The sequence below is a fragment of the Temnothorax americanus genome, unplaced genomic scaffold (assembly GCF_048541705.1).
Source record: "Temnothorax americanus isolate GAGA-0224 unplaced genomic scaffold, ASM4854170v1 Scaffold14, whole genome shotgun sequence".
NCBI classification, from domain to species: domain Eukaryota; kingdom Metazoa; phylum Arthropoda; class Insecta; order Hymenoptera; family Formicidae; genus Temnothorax; species Temnothorax americanus.
In genome coordinates this window covers 2,880,187-2,897,052 of record NW_027509275.1, presented here as the reverse complement: position 1 = coordinate 2,897,052, position 16,866 = coordinate 2,880,187, and the positions used below count along the sequence as shown (strand labels likewise).

The following is a 16,866-nucleotide window of genomic DNA, read 5'->3' as shown; positions in this document are numbered from 1 at the left end:
ACGACGGGAAATCGCATGCACGGATAAATTTCGTACCTGTAGATTTGAGCTTAGTTTATCTCGGGAACCTTAGATTTTGCTGCGTCAAAGTAAATACATTTGCATGTAATAAGAGTTGGACGTATTATTTCTTTTTTGCTTCAGTGATTTTTCGACTTGGCGATATTAAATATACTATACGGTAGTGTCAAATGTTAAATGCAATTAAAGCGGAAGAGTATAATAAAACGATAAATAGAAAAAAATTTTGTTAGATAATTTTCCTGTAGAAACTGCAATTTGCACGAAGTTTCAACTTTTTGCAGTTAAATCGCAATTAGATCTCTATAATTTTATGATGCAGGAAAAGCGATTCAAGCAGTAAAATATATTACGTAATAAAACTGACTAGCAGTAAAATGAAACAAATTGCTACGTTTAAAATCGTGGATCTTAGCAGAAGGTAGGCATGAGGGTGTTTGCTGAATGCGCGGGAAATTCAGTGGCAAAATCGAAGGTCGATAGCGAAGCGATAGAGTGGAAGGGACAAGAGTGAGACTACGATTTACGTTTTACGGAGTTAATTGAATAGAGTCCCCTCCTCTCTCTCCCTCCCTCTCTCTTTTGTTCACACATACATACAAACACACACACATACGCGCGCAAACTGTACTCCGCCGTAAGATCGCTCGCTACGATGTGAGAGGACACAGCCTATGGAAGCGCAAAATGGTTATTATCTCCAGCACCACAGACATAGCTGGCTGAGCTTCTGATTTACGAGGTACTCTCTTGACTTAATCCGCACATCGACTACTCATTCGACCCCCGCAATCAGCGGAATAGACTCTCAATGTTCAGCTCTATCGGCAAAATTAACGCGCACTAAAGACACATTTCGAGATATGAATCGGACTTAAATGCTAGCAAAATAAATAAAAGTACAGCTATCTAATTTTCAACTCCGTATACTTATTTTTCTCTACCGTAAATAGCAAGAAGCAAGCTTGTAGATTGAAAGAAATATATTTAAAAATGATTAATATAATTTCTGATGTAATTATCAATTTAATTTTTTTACTCTTCCTTTAATTTATGTAATTAAAAAAAAATGGATTAGAAGTTTTTATTAGAAACTTTGATTTTTTGCATAGTATATATTCTTAGCTTCATTCTTATATAGTAAGATCTATAATGTGTCTACTAAGATTCTATTGCTCGGCATAATTGGTAAAGTTACAATTTTAAGAATGTAAATAACGGTCGTATGTGCAGGAATAAGAAAATATGAAAATTGTCAATTAATAGACAAATCGCCGATCTAATAATAAACTGTTATGTGTTATAAATAGATATAGCGATAATGTTTACACACACACATTTCATAATCACTTATTTTATAAAGTCGCAACGTTTGGAACAATAATCACGTCACAATCAAGGAATTTGAACACGCGTGCACGTGTAAAGTTAACCGCGTTGCAAATTTTCGGAACACCGACATGTAATTTGCCAGTAGTTACAGCAGAACACTTGGCGATAATATCGCAAACGGTAAAACGACCTCGCGTACACGTTCTGGTTTATCACGATTATGTTGAGTTTTCAGCTTCGCGATGTCGTAAGTACCTATTATACAGTAATTTGCTAGCAGAACGCGACAAAGTTCGTAATACGTGTGACTTTTGCAGGAAAAATGAATAAAAAATATCGCATAATAATCATCACGGTAATGATATTTTTGGGCATTCCGTCTTGCTCTTTGAAGGAGCTTCCGTCCTCTAGTCCTTTCGTTTGACGTCTTGCTACGGAGGCGAGATCTAAGGGCGACCCGTATCGCTGTAGCTAATAGCATCGACTGCGGTGCAGAGGCATCTTACTATATCTATTTATCGAAGCAACATTTCCTATCAGAACGGAAAAGGATATACTTAATGACCGGCTAGACTCAAAAATGCCAATTTATCTTAAGGGCACAGAGGCTGCCATGTAGAGCTTCTATAAACGAAGTTCAATATCTGGACGGGAACATTTGAGAAATTGATATAATAGGCAAAATGAATTTACAATAATTATAGTTTTACGCTATATCTTAAGTTTAGAGTCTACTAAAAGTTCTATTTTTTTTCTATTATCTATAAATATTTTCTGTCGATAAAACGCGTGTCTCTCAATATTTCGAAAACTTCTACGTTTTGGAACTTTACATTAGCACGCGCGTCGCGCAAGTGCCAATACGAGCGGACGTACGCGACTCTTGAGTCGCACTCGAGAACATATACACAAACGTTGCTGCTTAATCTCGTCGCTATGCAGGAATGCACGGGGACGGCTCGTTCTGGAAGGATGCGCCTGCTAAGGCTCCGTCGTGTTGGTAGCGGTCTCGGTTTAGGATCGTTGAAGACGGTGGTAGTGGGTCCTGCCGGCTCCCTCAGCCGCATATCAAGCAGCTTCCAGGCATGGCGCAAGATTAATGCGAGCTCGTCTCGATGGTCGTTACGCTCCTAAGACGATTACATCCTCCTTAAGTTCAGGAGCCGTCGCCTCTGCCATCTTAATCGTCGGGGCCGTCGTATATATACACCTAGTTCTAATTAGTTAATCCACCTTTACCTGTGCGTCAGCGTCACCGTCGTCTCGTACCCGCCACCCTGTGGAGCAGATGTTAACACGAAACGCGCACCAATTAGAAACCATGACCTGTTACGACAGTTTAGAGGAATTTCCTTACATTACGCCACACTTGCCTTGCCGCGACGCGGTTGAACATTTATTTGCATTCGGTTGAGAATGCAGCAACGCGCGATCTCGCAGTGTCGTTAATTAACAAGTTGATCGAGTAATCACGACCTTATTCCGTATTTTTTTTATCGATCGTTTAGACAAGTTAGTTGTATATTGTAGACCGCTTGTGTGCAAATAAGTAATATGAATAATTCTTTCGATCGTATTACGTTGCGAAATTTAAGATTTTATGTTGCGGACTAATTAGTGTTGCAATTACTGTCGCGATTACTTTCGTGCGCTTTCACGCGGCGTTCGCTGCACAGCGTAGAGCATATACGTAAGGTAAATTATGACGCTTTCGCTAACAGATGTATCGCGCGCAGTTGCGCGAGCCCGGAAGTGTCAGGAATGGCTCGCTTTCGTGCAATTTTTAGTTTTCATCTACTCAGGATATATGGCGCCGACCTCCTCTGTCTTGTGTACGATGGCAGTAGCGATATACCTCGTATTTGTTTCGTTCAACTTATCATTCTCGCGAGCTCCTCATCGGCGCTCGCTCGTACGTTGCTGTATATGCTCCTCGTGCTTTGCAAATTTTCTATTCGTCAAGAGAAGTGATCGATGCCTCGATATACTCTTCCCGCGAACTCATACAATTGATAAAAAACTTAGACAAAGAAGGACATGATGGAGCGGAATAAGGAATAGGATCGGCGTCGAATTTTCTCTGCAAAGGAGTTAGAAAAATCGAATTCGCCGGTTATAACGAAGGATTTACGTGCGCGGGATTCGGTTTGGCGATGTATGCGATGCACGTGACGCGTATATCGTTCGCATAAATCGCGAAAGAATGAAAATAAAAGGGTATCAAGAGTCCTTTTGAGGTGAGAATTTAAACGGATCTTGAAAAAGTGCGTGTTAAATTAATTAAATTCCAAAGTGACTTATTATATCGGCTGATAAAGCAGAAGGAAGGGCATGAAAGACGAGAAAGAAACAGGAAATGCAATAGCTTTGTCCAGAGCAAGCAGAGAACAATTTTCTCGCGTTACTACCGTTTCTCGTTTTCGTGGAGAAAATTTATAATGGTACATAAAACACTTGTAAAAAAGGGGGAAAGGGGAAATTTACTATTAACGTAAATCCGTTGGAATAAAGCAAATGCCGTTTACATCCGAGGTTTTATCGTTCTATCAGCCGGTGCCAACTCATCCACTATTCATTCTGATATTTCTCGACGAAGATGTGGCATACCCCTCGCTTAGATTCCGGCACGGTTTCCTCCGTTTGTCCCTCGTCTGTTCATCGTCTGCCCTGTAACGGGGTGGAGTATACACGAAAACTACGTTACCGCTTTTTCTCCTGGCTGGCGCACAATGAAACTCGGACGAGACGATGACTGAACTACGTGAGAATTGCACCTGGCGGAGGTGCAGCGGGTCTCGCGAGCGATTCCGATTAAAACTTTATGAGCCCGCCGTGAAATGTCTCGGCGACGTCGGCCACCTGAAATTCAGAAAGACATTTTTGCTTCCGCGCGAAAGGTAGTTTTATTCCGGTCGTTCTCGCTTATTCGCCACTCATCTCTGTCCGTTTATATGTATCGCTCTACCGTATCCCGTCTGGCTCCCCCGAGGAAACGCGGAATTACTCTCGCGAGTACTATCAGCTGCGACAAATCGCGAGTCGACATCCGAGGTGAAATCAGAAATTCTTAACGTTTGACGAGTCACCGTTCCTTATCGACTTGCCGAAGGGCGCGATATTTTTCCCCTTTGCGATATTTCAGATCCGTCACGTGGAAAGCAGCGGTATATTAAGCGTCATGAAGATATCTCGTCGGGGAAATAGCATCTCCAACTATTACGCGGGAACACAGATAGATTAGGTGTACCTTATTCGTCTTCCAACGACCGGAACTCCTCGTCGTTCTTCATCCTCTCCGGTCTCGCCGCGCGGCATCCAGCACGCGCGTTCTTATCTTATCCTCGCTTTTTCACGACCGCGAGCTTCCCCCGTACGCGGCTCGTGTAAGCGACGCATGCAGTTTCTCTTCGAGGGAGTGACGCCTCTCGCCTGCGGGACGCGAATTTTTCTTTATCCAGTTCCCGTTTTCCCGCGGACTCGCTTTCCCCGACGGTCTTCTAGCGCGTAGCCTGCAAAGTCGCAATTAATTTTCCGTCCGCGCGAGAACGCGTCCTCCCGGCGCGGCGGCGATAAATCAAGCAACGGAGTTTCAATTTGGCGCAACGAGCCGTAGCCACGCCGAGAATTCTCATTACGAAACGCATGTCGTTAATCAATGGAATCGGTTGCCTCTGTGTCCCAGGCGGAAAAACGCTTGTGCTTTGTACACTGTTGCGACGTATTCTGTGATGTGATGGATGCGAATTTATTTCATGCCACTTGATGATTTCCGAAATCGTACAAAACTGTTACATACAGGAGTAGATTGTCGTCGTAATTCAGCTTATCTATAAACTTATTTAAGCTCTTTTTACATGCACGTGAGTTGTTGCAACATGTTGAACATGATTTTTAACGGAAAGTTTTGAAAAATAACGTGAAAGCTTGCCGCGTTATTGTAGCTCTTTATGAAAACTTATTTTTTAAATTTTGTATTATGTCGCGATATAAACATGCAGGAAAAGTGTCGCGTTTAGTTACAGTATTGCTGTGAACGATGAATTTCCCGATGCGGCGCACACTGTTTAATCTCGATATCGACAACGGCACGGAGGTCGAAAAGTTTCGCACGTAGCGCAATGTCAGTCGAGTAACGAGGTCGTTTGCGCTTGCGAGCGCGCACGCTCGATCGGATAGCTTGCTCGGCATCTTGCTTACAAGACACGTAGCATCGGCAGGGGTTATCGAAAATTTAATAACGTTCAAATTAATAATGCTGGTGTTGCTGCGCGCGACGGCGGGTGTGAGAGACGGAACGCTACATCGCGGAAGAGCAATCGGGCTAATAACGCACCGGTTGGAGCGGACGGATAAATTAAATTAATCATGCATCATGCAGGAGCCGGGACGTTAGATCCGATCGTACATTGAGCGAATAAGCCGCACTAAATCTTTCCTTCCGGGCACAATTGACTGAAACGAGAAGACTCTTGCGAAAGACATTGACGAAATTTATATCGATTGGGAGTATTTATTTTGATAAGATTTACTCAAAGTTATATTGAAATCGTATATTTTAACGACATGTGTGCCATAATGATTATTCGGTTAACGTCACGCGACGTGTCAATTTTCCTGACGAATTTAAATAACCTGCGATATAAGTATATTAATAAAAATGTTTAATGTAATCGAGCTGTTATCTATTCGTAAAGGAATCTCGTAAATAACTCATTCTTTTTTACTCTGTTTAATTTTTTAACGAAGTTTTCTAAACCATGCTCGAACTTTGTAATTGGACATGGCGTTACGTGCGTTGACGAGCTTACTTCCAAGCGCTGTAAATCATCAGGGAGTCATTGCCGTGTGGGCGATAGTTGCTGCTGCGAAAAAGATATTCCACTGGTCATTAACGTCCGAGCAGGAACTTCTCCATCCGGCAGTCGTTATCGCCATTCGGAGGCTCGCTTCTGCTATTTTCACGGATGCACCGTTACGCTCGCCGCGAGAACATAGCGTTTAAGTTTCTCTGTTGCATCAATTTCAACTTCAAATGCAAATTTCGCGCGTGTGAATATCTTATGACTTATGAGGACCACCGATATAAATTTTATATTAGAGAACAAGGACAGATAATGAAAATATAATAGAATAAAATATGTGCTAATTTCTATGGCTGTAAAAAGTAAATTATATTTTTCGAAAAATTGCATCGTGTGGTGAGCATTTCTCAATTATTTTTAGTTACAAATTAAAAGGGTTTTTTGACTGAAATTTTAGCGGTTATTCAATTTTTGTCTTTCATTGTTAATTTAAAAAATATATTTTTTTAATAAAATTAAAAATATTCTGATAAAGTTAACAACGTTTCTAGATTTTAAATTAAGTATACCTGAAAAATGTGCATGTGCACGTGACGAATATGTTTCTATTTAACGAAAAAGGTAGTAGAGCCACCCATCAGCGGGCCATTTATTAGTGCATCTAATAACACTCGACAAAAAGGGAAAAAGCAATTTCATGCGATACGAATGTGGGTTGTGAAAATGAATGAGACTCGCGCATATATTGTTGCACCGGCTTTGGCGTATGGTTCGGCAGCGAAGTTGTCTATGAAAATTTTAATTGGACTGCGCATATATATATGAATATCACGTATAACATGTCAGACTAATCGGGTAATCTACTCGTCTCGCTGAAAGAATCAACGTGCCTTTTAGCTTAATTGTTTCTTTGACCTCGCTCGCCTGCCGCGCTAATACTATTAACTCCTTATAGTCTCAACCATTAGAAGCTGGTTCTGGTAGAAGGAACGATAAGGATACCCGGCATCTAGGCAGAGACAATGGCGCGTTGTTTTCCAAAAGAAAATAAGGACGTCCGACTTTATCCGTTGCCCGATTAGTCCTTCCGGTACCATCAAGTTTATCTCTTTCGATCACGCGATGCGCGAGAGCAAAATAAACAATTTTTACTTCCTGTTAATATATAATCAATAATCTATCTTAAAACTGTTTTTTCGAAGTATTCTTTAGGGTAAACTCGGGTAAGATGGCCACAGAGGAAAGATGGCCAACCCATGTTTCATGGCGAGCTAGATTGAAAGAACATAAGTTGGCATCTTACCCGAGTTTACCCTATTTGGCAATTTTCTGGCATATTTTTCCTCTGAGTACGATGCGATGACGAGTTAACAAGCTGCTTTGCAATCTCTGCGGCTCGATAATTAATCGTTCGACCAAATCTGTGTGACTCGATCATTTAATATGTTTTCTGTGCCAACCAAACGTGGTCACGTTTTCACCAAGACAAGTTATCGACCGACGCTCCCTACTTGGAAAACATTCAGCGTCAAGTCACTTCTTGAGGCGCTCCAATTGTTCCAAGTTCTATTATTGTTCACGGTCGAACACCGCGCATGGAAGAGCTTGGTAACTTGATTCGTTTTGGCCGTAGAGGATCTTTAGCCAGTGGGTATTTTCGCGTTTCGGGCAAAAACGAAACGTGTCGCAGCTTAGTACTGCACGAATTCTCGCAGATCCCGCGCTTTGCTCGCATTACACGGAATTCTTAAACACGCAGCGGATAGCGTAGTAGCGTAATTGCAAAAACGCGATACGACGGTAATTAACAAGAAATCGTGCCGCGACGTCAGAGTCAAATGAGATATATGGTTTTTCGCAGCTACATCGTGCCGTTTGTGTGCGGTATCTCAGTTTTTAAACGTCACGCTATTTTTACCCACGACCGAGGTAGCTTTCGTGAAACAAATTCGTCTAATCGGATATGATAATCCAGTTTTAAAATTGTATTGCGGTATTATAACTATTTAATAGAAAACGAGAGAATTTATTATTCTCCACCTATTAAAAAATCTGTTCTTATCATAATAAAAACGTTGAAGATACATCACTATCAAATAAAAATGGAACACGTCGCGACAAAAATATGTAACTTCTTTTAAACGATACTTTTCATCTCGTAATTGATTTAGTTTAGTGAAATAGCATGTTATTACTTTGTTGAGCGAATTAATATAGGATTATTAATGCAGATATTGAATACCGAAGTATTTAACATATGCTCGCAAATAATACTAATATATTAAATTTACGACATTGTATACATGTTAGTAATCGCTTTTTGAAATTACATAAACGGCAACAATTGGATGAAATATGAATATCGATTAATACAGTCGAAATATAATCACTTTTAATCGAATAATCGATCTTGTAGAGTGTGCTAAGGGAAACAGCCTGTCCCGCAAGAGCGGACGCATATCAACCGATCGTTATTAATCTGCGGGAATAAGGTGGAGTTTCTAATCTGTCCCTACCGCGGCACGTTTACGTCGTAGATTTAATCTGCATTGGATTTAATTAAAATCAAGTGCTTCCACAGTGGCATACTCTCGTTGACAATTGCATGCAGATTGGATTAAGCTTGGAATTAGAACGGAGGGCGAATTCACGCTCCGCGCGAACCCGGGTGCTCGTTTGTCCATATTAATATTCGAATACGTGAAACTAGGGCGAATCACGTTGTAAACTTTCGCGATAGAGATTGTCAATGGCGGCAAGATAATTAGGAATGAGTTTGAATTGTTACCATTTTTCACATCTGTGAGAGATATCTCTAATTTATTTAATCATTACACAACCTCTCTTTGCTGTTAGATCAGATTGCTCGTTCGATACTGCTTCAATGCTTAAAAAAAAAAAAAATGTTTGTGTTAACGATATTTTAAATCTGTCGTGTCTCACGTCTGCCTCTCGGAAGACTCGCGATGACATTCTTATGCTACAAACTCGCCACTTGCGATATTCGGCGATCAAAGTTTCCCGAACTCTAAACTTTCAAACGATTTGCCCGTACCTAATCGGAACTTTCATTTCTATTGCAGATCTAGGCAGCTGGTGGTTTGGAAATCTTGGAGATCTCTCGCTTTCCCGCGCATATTCCCTGCGTACGTGGGAGGTCGAAGTTTTCGTCGATAATCCGACTTAGCATCTGCCGCTTAACAAGGCAAGTGTAATTATCGGGGATACGAGAAGGACCATTTTGTGAGCAGATATCCGCCTCGTAAGGAGCGTCTCGGATAGCCTGGCCGGTTCCCAAGGTACGTATCTTACGTCTATCGTTCTCTCTCTTGATTGTATCCATGGATAACTATGCTATAAGATACGCTCGTCCTTGTAGCGTATCACATTGATCGAATTTTTGCTAGGGCTTGCTAAGACTTTTCCATGTTATCTACATGATAATAAAACTCATCTAGATTGGCGTCACTCACAGATAACATAGTTGAAGCTAGAGATAAGAGACGTTAACAAGCTGTTAAAACATCAAGCATTTTGTTTTACTGACAGAGATTTAGATATTTGATTTATCAATGATAATGTTTTTCGCGAAAAATTCTTCATTTATAGATAAATAATATATTATACCGTAACTGTATTAGTTACTAGAATTACGAGAATTCGTGCAAAATATATTTGTCTAATTGGCTTCTAAAAATATTAAATTTTTCCTCATTTATTTTGTGGATAAACTTTTAAGAGAATAATTACGATGATGTATTATCGGCTTTGTGCTCGTAATGCATAAAGAATAGCTAGCAGAAAAGTATTACCATTTTCTGGCCAAACTATATCTCTGAGCAATGTGACGAACCGAACTCTACAAATAGAGAAAAAATAGTTTGTGTACTCGTTACCTGTGAACGAATATATGAAAAATGCATGTCGTCGAGAGATTCGTTATGCTAATTTGTGAGGAAAATTATGGTTTCGTACATCGAGGTTGGTACGTGATCTGTATGCCCATGGATACACGTATATACTAACACGTATGTTTATTCATACATATACATACCTGTTTGTAATTAAAGCTGTCCATTAGATCGGTGTGATAGGCCGTTTCTTCGTTTGCTCAATCCATTTCTATCGCGTGTCACTTCTATTTCGCTGATAGAGAAGTACTCAACCTGATTTCAATCTGTGAAAAACTACAGTGGAGATAATTCTATGTATAACAGTGGCGTTAATTTGAAATGCCACTCCGATATTCATCTTCAGTAATTATGTAATTATTTTCTTATTATAAGAATATGTATTTGTGTATGCGTTTGTGACTGCCGCGTGATGAACGGTGATAAATAGTATTTTTGCCTTACTCTCTCGGCAAAGAGCTTTTTGCTTTTGATATGTACATTACAGCAAAATATTTCATTTACAAATATTTGAGTTATCGTGCATGCTGCAACATCAAGGAGCAACCACGTTTTCTAATTTATATGTTTGTGATTTTTAGTGTTGGGTAGAAATTTGCGTACTCGGTCGTAACTAACACGAGAATTAGCATAAAAGAAAATTTTTATAATCGCTTACACATCTCACGTTCTAGAATTTAAAATTATTTAAAAAAAGATTATACATTTTTTGTTTATTGCTTTAAATATAATTGCGAAGATTTGTGCACCAAATTTTTATCTTTGTTAAATTTACTAGAAGAGAAGTTATCTTTTTTCATAATTAATTACATTAAATTTTATAACGTGTTAATTAACGACTGTATCCAATTTGTGGAGATCTCTGATCTTTGTCAATGTCGTGATTGCTCTTCTACGTACACTTCTATTGATAATTATTCACGAACATACCGTGCTTATCGCACGGTTATTTATATACTCCGACGTGGAACGAAAAAGGGAACAATCGATCGCTTCTGTAACTCAGCCACGTCGGCCAGCCTTGAAAATTCTGGACTTCATTTCCGCTCCCCGCGATTTGAGTTATACTTGGCGAGACTAACGACCCTTTAATTATTCACCTCTAATTGCGAATGCTCCTTGTTACTGGAACGCATGCATTATACGTGGAACGCGTGTTACATCCGTTTCATGACTGTCTACAGTACCTTTCCGTTTCATCCTAGTGAAATTCAAATTTCAAAAATACACGCATTTATTAAATATTAAAATATGAGTATTAACAAAGAGATAATATGCATATATGTAACATATAATACACACATATATGTGTGATTAAACTATTATCTTGATAAAGGTTCTTTTAGATTGAGTTGTAATAACTTTCAAAATGATAAATATTTATTATTATTTAAATACTATCAAACTCATTTAGTTGATTTGATAAACTGTCGATATCAATTCCCTTTGTGCTCTAATTTCTAAGATCGTGTTTATAGCAATTGCTCCGCGAGAATGTAGGTGTAATAATTTTATACCTTGGCCCGCAACGTCGCTGTCGACGTACGATCGGTTTTATGATGCGTTTGATTATAATCCCGGTTAATTTTACGATGCAGGTGGTCTAACCAGACTATATCGTATCTTCTGGTTTATAGTAATTAGATTTATTCAATGTTTTGCGATATGATCGAATTAACCGTTAATTAATTTTTAATTCGCCTTGATGCATGACGTATCGGTTAAAGCGCGATTGTTCAATATATAAATTATTAATGTGCGTTAATATATTAATGATAATTTGTTTTGCAGAAAATATACACATTTTTCAATCGGATAAAATATATCCATTTATTATATATTTTTTCAGTATTCTGTCTCTCTCTCTCTCTCTCTTTCTCTCTCTCTCTCTCTCTTTACTGAATCGATACATACTATTCTAGTTAGATTAATTTGATAAGAACAAATTGAGACGAATTATACATATATGTATATAAGAAATATAATTTAGGAAATCATGTTTCTATGTAATTATTACACAATTACATTGTTCAGTGAATTAACACATTTATTAAAGTTTATTATCAATTAAATATATTTATATTTAGATATATTAATAATAATAATACCTATATGAATATTGGATATAAATACAATACGGATAATACAGCATGAATTATACTACAATACAATTATGTTCAATTAATATAGATAATATATAACTTTCTATTTTAATGCACACATCACGCACATATTAATATAATTCTATGAATATTATAATATATTATTTTTTAATATGCTTTTATTCTTTATTTATACAAATGAAATATTCGCTTTGGAGCATTCTCGCGTTTGTCGCAAGCCTAGTGGAAAAAAGCCTAAATCGTCCTAATTTCAAATTTAAATTATTGCTTCTCGTTTTATACGCAAGGATTCAAATTGAAAGTACTTTTCGGGCGTGAAGTCGTGACGGGCACTGTGTGCGTGCGTACTTCTTTTTACTGCAATGCCATGACAACGAGTGACCCGAGAGTGACGGAATTGTTCGCACTTTATTTCCCATTCCATTATTCGCGGATCGTGGAAATCTCATGCATCACAAAAGAACGACCGACCAATGAATTTACCTTGCGTCCGCCTACGTATTACTAATTCATCATTCTTCGATGTGTTCCATTTATCTCTTTTTCTCTCGCTCGAAATTGCAAAAGTCTTAACGTGCATTTGAAACACGATCGAATGTCGAAATTAAAAGCGAGAGAAAACTGAAGTAATAATTATTCCAAATGGCACACGGTTTTGTGAAATAAAACACGGGGTGAGCACACACAAGACGTACAAAAATTGTTGGCATAATTAAGACTATATGAAAACACGGAATATAAAGTTATTTCTTGTATCGATTTATTGAATTTAATTGTTGGATACGCTCGTAAGATTTAATTTAGTTATTTTAGTTATTTCGTATTGTTATCGTTAATGTCCAGTCTTTGTTTCGTTACTCGATGCATGTGATTTGATTCATTTCCATGCACAGCATTCACTTTACTTTCCGCATCTGCTATATTTTATTATCGACTTTGTCAAGCACTTTCATTTATTCGCTCATTGATTTCACGTCCGTCGTATATGATGTCTCGTTCGAGAAGCGCGGAATAAGCGGAAGTGGATTCCGACGAGATAAATGACGGAAACTTCGGACTCGCCGTGAGTTTCGATTTCGATTATTCGCCACTGTAAATTTGTGAATGCATGACGCGAACAACACGCAACCGATTCACGCTTGTCAACGCTTTATCAAGAAATGCCTTTACTCTAGCACTCTAGCTGACTACGATTTCACGTGCGTGTCGCATGGCGGCTTTAATTATTTCTTGCATGACACGTGTATACCGGTATGCTCACACTTTCACGCATCGCTCATCGCTGTTTCCGTCTTCGCAAACCTATGTAACCAATATGTCAACCTATAACAAAGTATTTAAAATGAATAAAATATACATGATTAAATATTTGACAAAAGCAAAGCTTTTGGGGAAGAAAATCATCCATTTATAGCTAAGGTTAAAAATTCTTTAGACGTAACGAACGCGAAGCCAGACAGAGCTCGGTCGAATTAAAAATTGCGCGAGTAGAATAAGAATGTTTATGTAAATGTGCTTAAAAGCGGCCGCAATTAGCCGCCTCTCGGCATTGCAGTCATGCCTCCCAATTAATAAGCCGCCACGTCGCTTTCGACCGCTCGTCGGTTTTATATTAGTTGTAGCGATAGAGCCATTTGCGCGACTAACGACGTAGTTATGTGTTCGTTGTGTTTCAATCCGTTATTGCGCCGTCGTTTGATTAATATAAAGGACGCAATCGATGAAAGCGACTGCCGCGGGGTTGCGCCGTAGCAGTGCAATTAAACGTATTCCAAGAGCTTCCGTGTAAAGAATACAATAATTCTCTGCGAAAGATATAGTTGTAAAAAATATAGTCGCGTGTTTCAATCCGTTATTGCAACGCTGTTTGATTAATACAGAAGATATTATACACTCGACGAAAGCGAGTCAGCTGATGTGTCGCGTGTAACAGGAGAGCAATTACCGTTTGAAGAATAAGAGGTGTAAAAAGGTTATGGGATATACTAATCGTTTCAAAATAGTACCGATCGTTGAATCTCGCGAGACATTGTGATTGCGATAAAGTAACATACAATTGCTTCGTTTAATCGCGACCGCGTAAAGAAATTTCAACGCGGAATAAAGCGAAAAAATGTGCACGTATACATCTGCGGACATACGCAAATGTATCTATAAAAGCTTTCACGCGCGCTATGCGCTTGCGTGTTGTTCCCGTGAATACGCCGTTACGCCGAGTGCAACTGCCGTGCAATTAAAAAGAATCTATTCCCTGAAAATGGTGAGCGTATCGAAAGATAACGAACAGCTACGGACTAACGGTTACGCGCTAACAATAACATTTGTAACGATGGACGTTGCGCAATATATATGTTAACGACAGCGCACGTTGCGCGACGCGATTATTTGCGGCTTAGGTTTCTATCGTTAATTATCGTTTTTTTTATCGTCGCGTGAACTTATATATCGCATTGCGATTATATAAACGACTCGTTTCCTATGATGAAATAATATTAACACGTTTAAAAATCGTTAATTTAAACTTTATAAAATTCACGGATACATTTTATTTCTTTTGTTTTGCGAAAATAGGTTTTTAAAGTATCGTTAATTGCATATCAGCAAGTTGAAAATTGAGATGGCATATTTGGCATATTTGTATTGTGTTACTCTGCATGCTCGTAATAGCCAATCGTAACGATGTCGCGCGAGTTATGTATGAAAAAATTGCAAGCGCGAACGATCAGTTTTGTGCATTTCTAATACTGCTACTTTTCGTCGGTAAATTGAATTACACGTCGCGAATAATGCCGTGGAATTTAAACGAATTTCAATACCCCGCAAAGCGAAAATAGCGTGGATTATACGCCGGGCGATGTCAACCTTTGTACTTTACATCATCATACCGCCGCAAAATTACGAACGTTATTGTGATTAACGGAGCGCATTTGTTGGACTGAGACCCCGCACACCATGTTAACTCTTTAAAATTAATCCGTGCGACAGATTTTACATCAATTCCCCTGTAACGCTATATTTATACAACCCGTTCCGCTATCATCGAAACGTTACTAGTTGAGCCAAAGCAGATATCGTCATACGTAACGGTAATTAATATCGAGTTATATGAAGTTCATATTGAAACGTTTAGTTGTGATAACGGAACTCACGCTGTATTTCACGGAATGTATGAAAAGATTAAACCGAGCGTTACACGAACGGCAGATTTGATTTATCCAAGATATGCCATAAACTAACATAACGTCTTTCTTTTTATTGATTCATGCTTTGCGCCTGTTTGCAAAATTTGATCTACTCAGCGGCCGTTAAAACCTGGACGTCGACGACAGCTGTCGATAATCGCCGCTTCTCGTTATGCTGAGAGTTCCCTAGGGCCTGGTAGGTTTCCGTTTCGTCCTCTTTTGCCATCAGTGTCTGACATTCATGTCGACATTGATACCCGTTAAAAATTACGCGCACTCCTTTCGTCAAAGTTATTTCGCTCATTTTATTAGACGGTTTATCTTTGACAATTTTTAGTCATATATCATCGCAAGATATACCTAATCACGCGAAAATATTGACGAAAAATTCGTATACAAAATTTATTAAAGTCTGTAATCGATTAATTTTTTTATATATGCTTCAAGTAATTATATGTTGGCACTTTTTCTCGCTAGATTCTTAAAAATCACAACGCTCAGTCCTTTCTAATTAAGTACTCTAATTGAAACAGTGACATAGGAATCAAGTTTTCTCTTGTAGAATGACAGTTATTTAAGAGATTAAAAACTGTTGTCTTATTTTTATTTTATATGCAGACTTTAGATAGTTCTATTCTATTTCGTTTTTTTGAAGATCCATCATGTAGATTATGGATTATAGTATTATACCGGTAGTTTGTAAGCAGATCCGATATGCGAATATTTTCCTCCGTCGTCGCGAGCAAAGAATGCGATAGCACATAGGACTGAACGAGGGAAACCAAATCTCCTGGGGTCTATAGAAAAGCGAAAAGCGTCGGTTGTCACGCCTCAGCGAGGTCAGGGTCGCCTTTTCATCGCCGATAAAGTTGCATGAACGCTGTCTCCTTTTCCCCTCGATTTCGTATCTCGAGCGATCCGTTTAAAATTTTAAGACCCGGCAGCAGGAAGGGACTGAAATGAAACTTCCGTTTTAGCGCTGCCAAGCCGACCGACGAAATCGAAACTCTGGGAGGACGATTCGTGCGATTGGATGGCCAATTGCGAATTTTTTATAGGTTATCGAGAGAATATGAGAATTAACAAGAAATTCCGTTAAATGGAATATCAGCTTATTATAAAGAAAAATGTAGAAAATTTGATTTAATCTAAAGCCGGGAAAATAAGAATATTTTACATGACTGATAACAAGCGATGTATTTAATTTAAAGTTTCGTAATATATATCTTGAATAATAACAGGAATAATTTTATATCGGTTACTCCGTTGGAATCGGATATCTTTAAATATTGCTCGAATTATTGTACGGCTTTTACAGCTTCGAAATTCTCCATTGACAAATTAATCAGCGATTTTGATTGGAACGGCAATCTCAAGTTTGTAAATTTGTTTGTAAATTTTATTTGAAATTCAAGTTAATGTATCTTGAAAATTGTATAAATGTTGCATCGTCGTGTCGCCTCGTGTCGCGGAGTCGAAATTTTCTCCAGTTTAC

General features: G+C 38.7%; 1 protein-coding gene across 3 annotated transcripts in view; it reads left to right on the top strand.

The window, feature by feature from the left end:
- Positions 1–16,866, top strand: part of Pgant9 (polypeptide N-acetylgalactosaminyltransferase 9) — a 193,850-nt gene that overhangs the window by 32,742 nt on the left and 144,242 nt on the right. For all 3 annotated transcript variants that reach the window (XM_077400776.1, XM_077400774.1, XM_077400773.1), the window contains exon 2: positions 9,239–9,454. The gene's annotated coding sequence lies outside the window, so the exon portion shown is untranslated. The remainder of the gene's footprint in view (positions 1–9,238; positions 9,455–16,866) is intronic.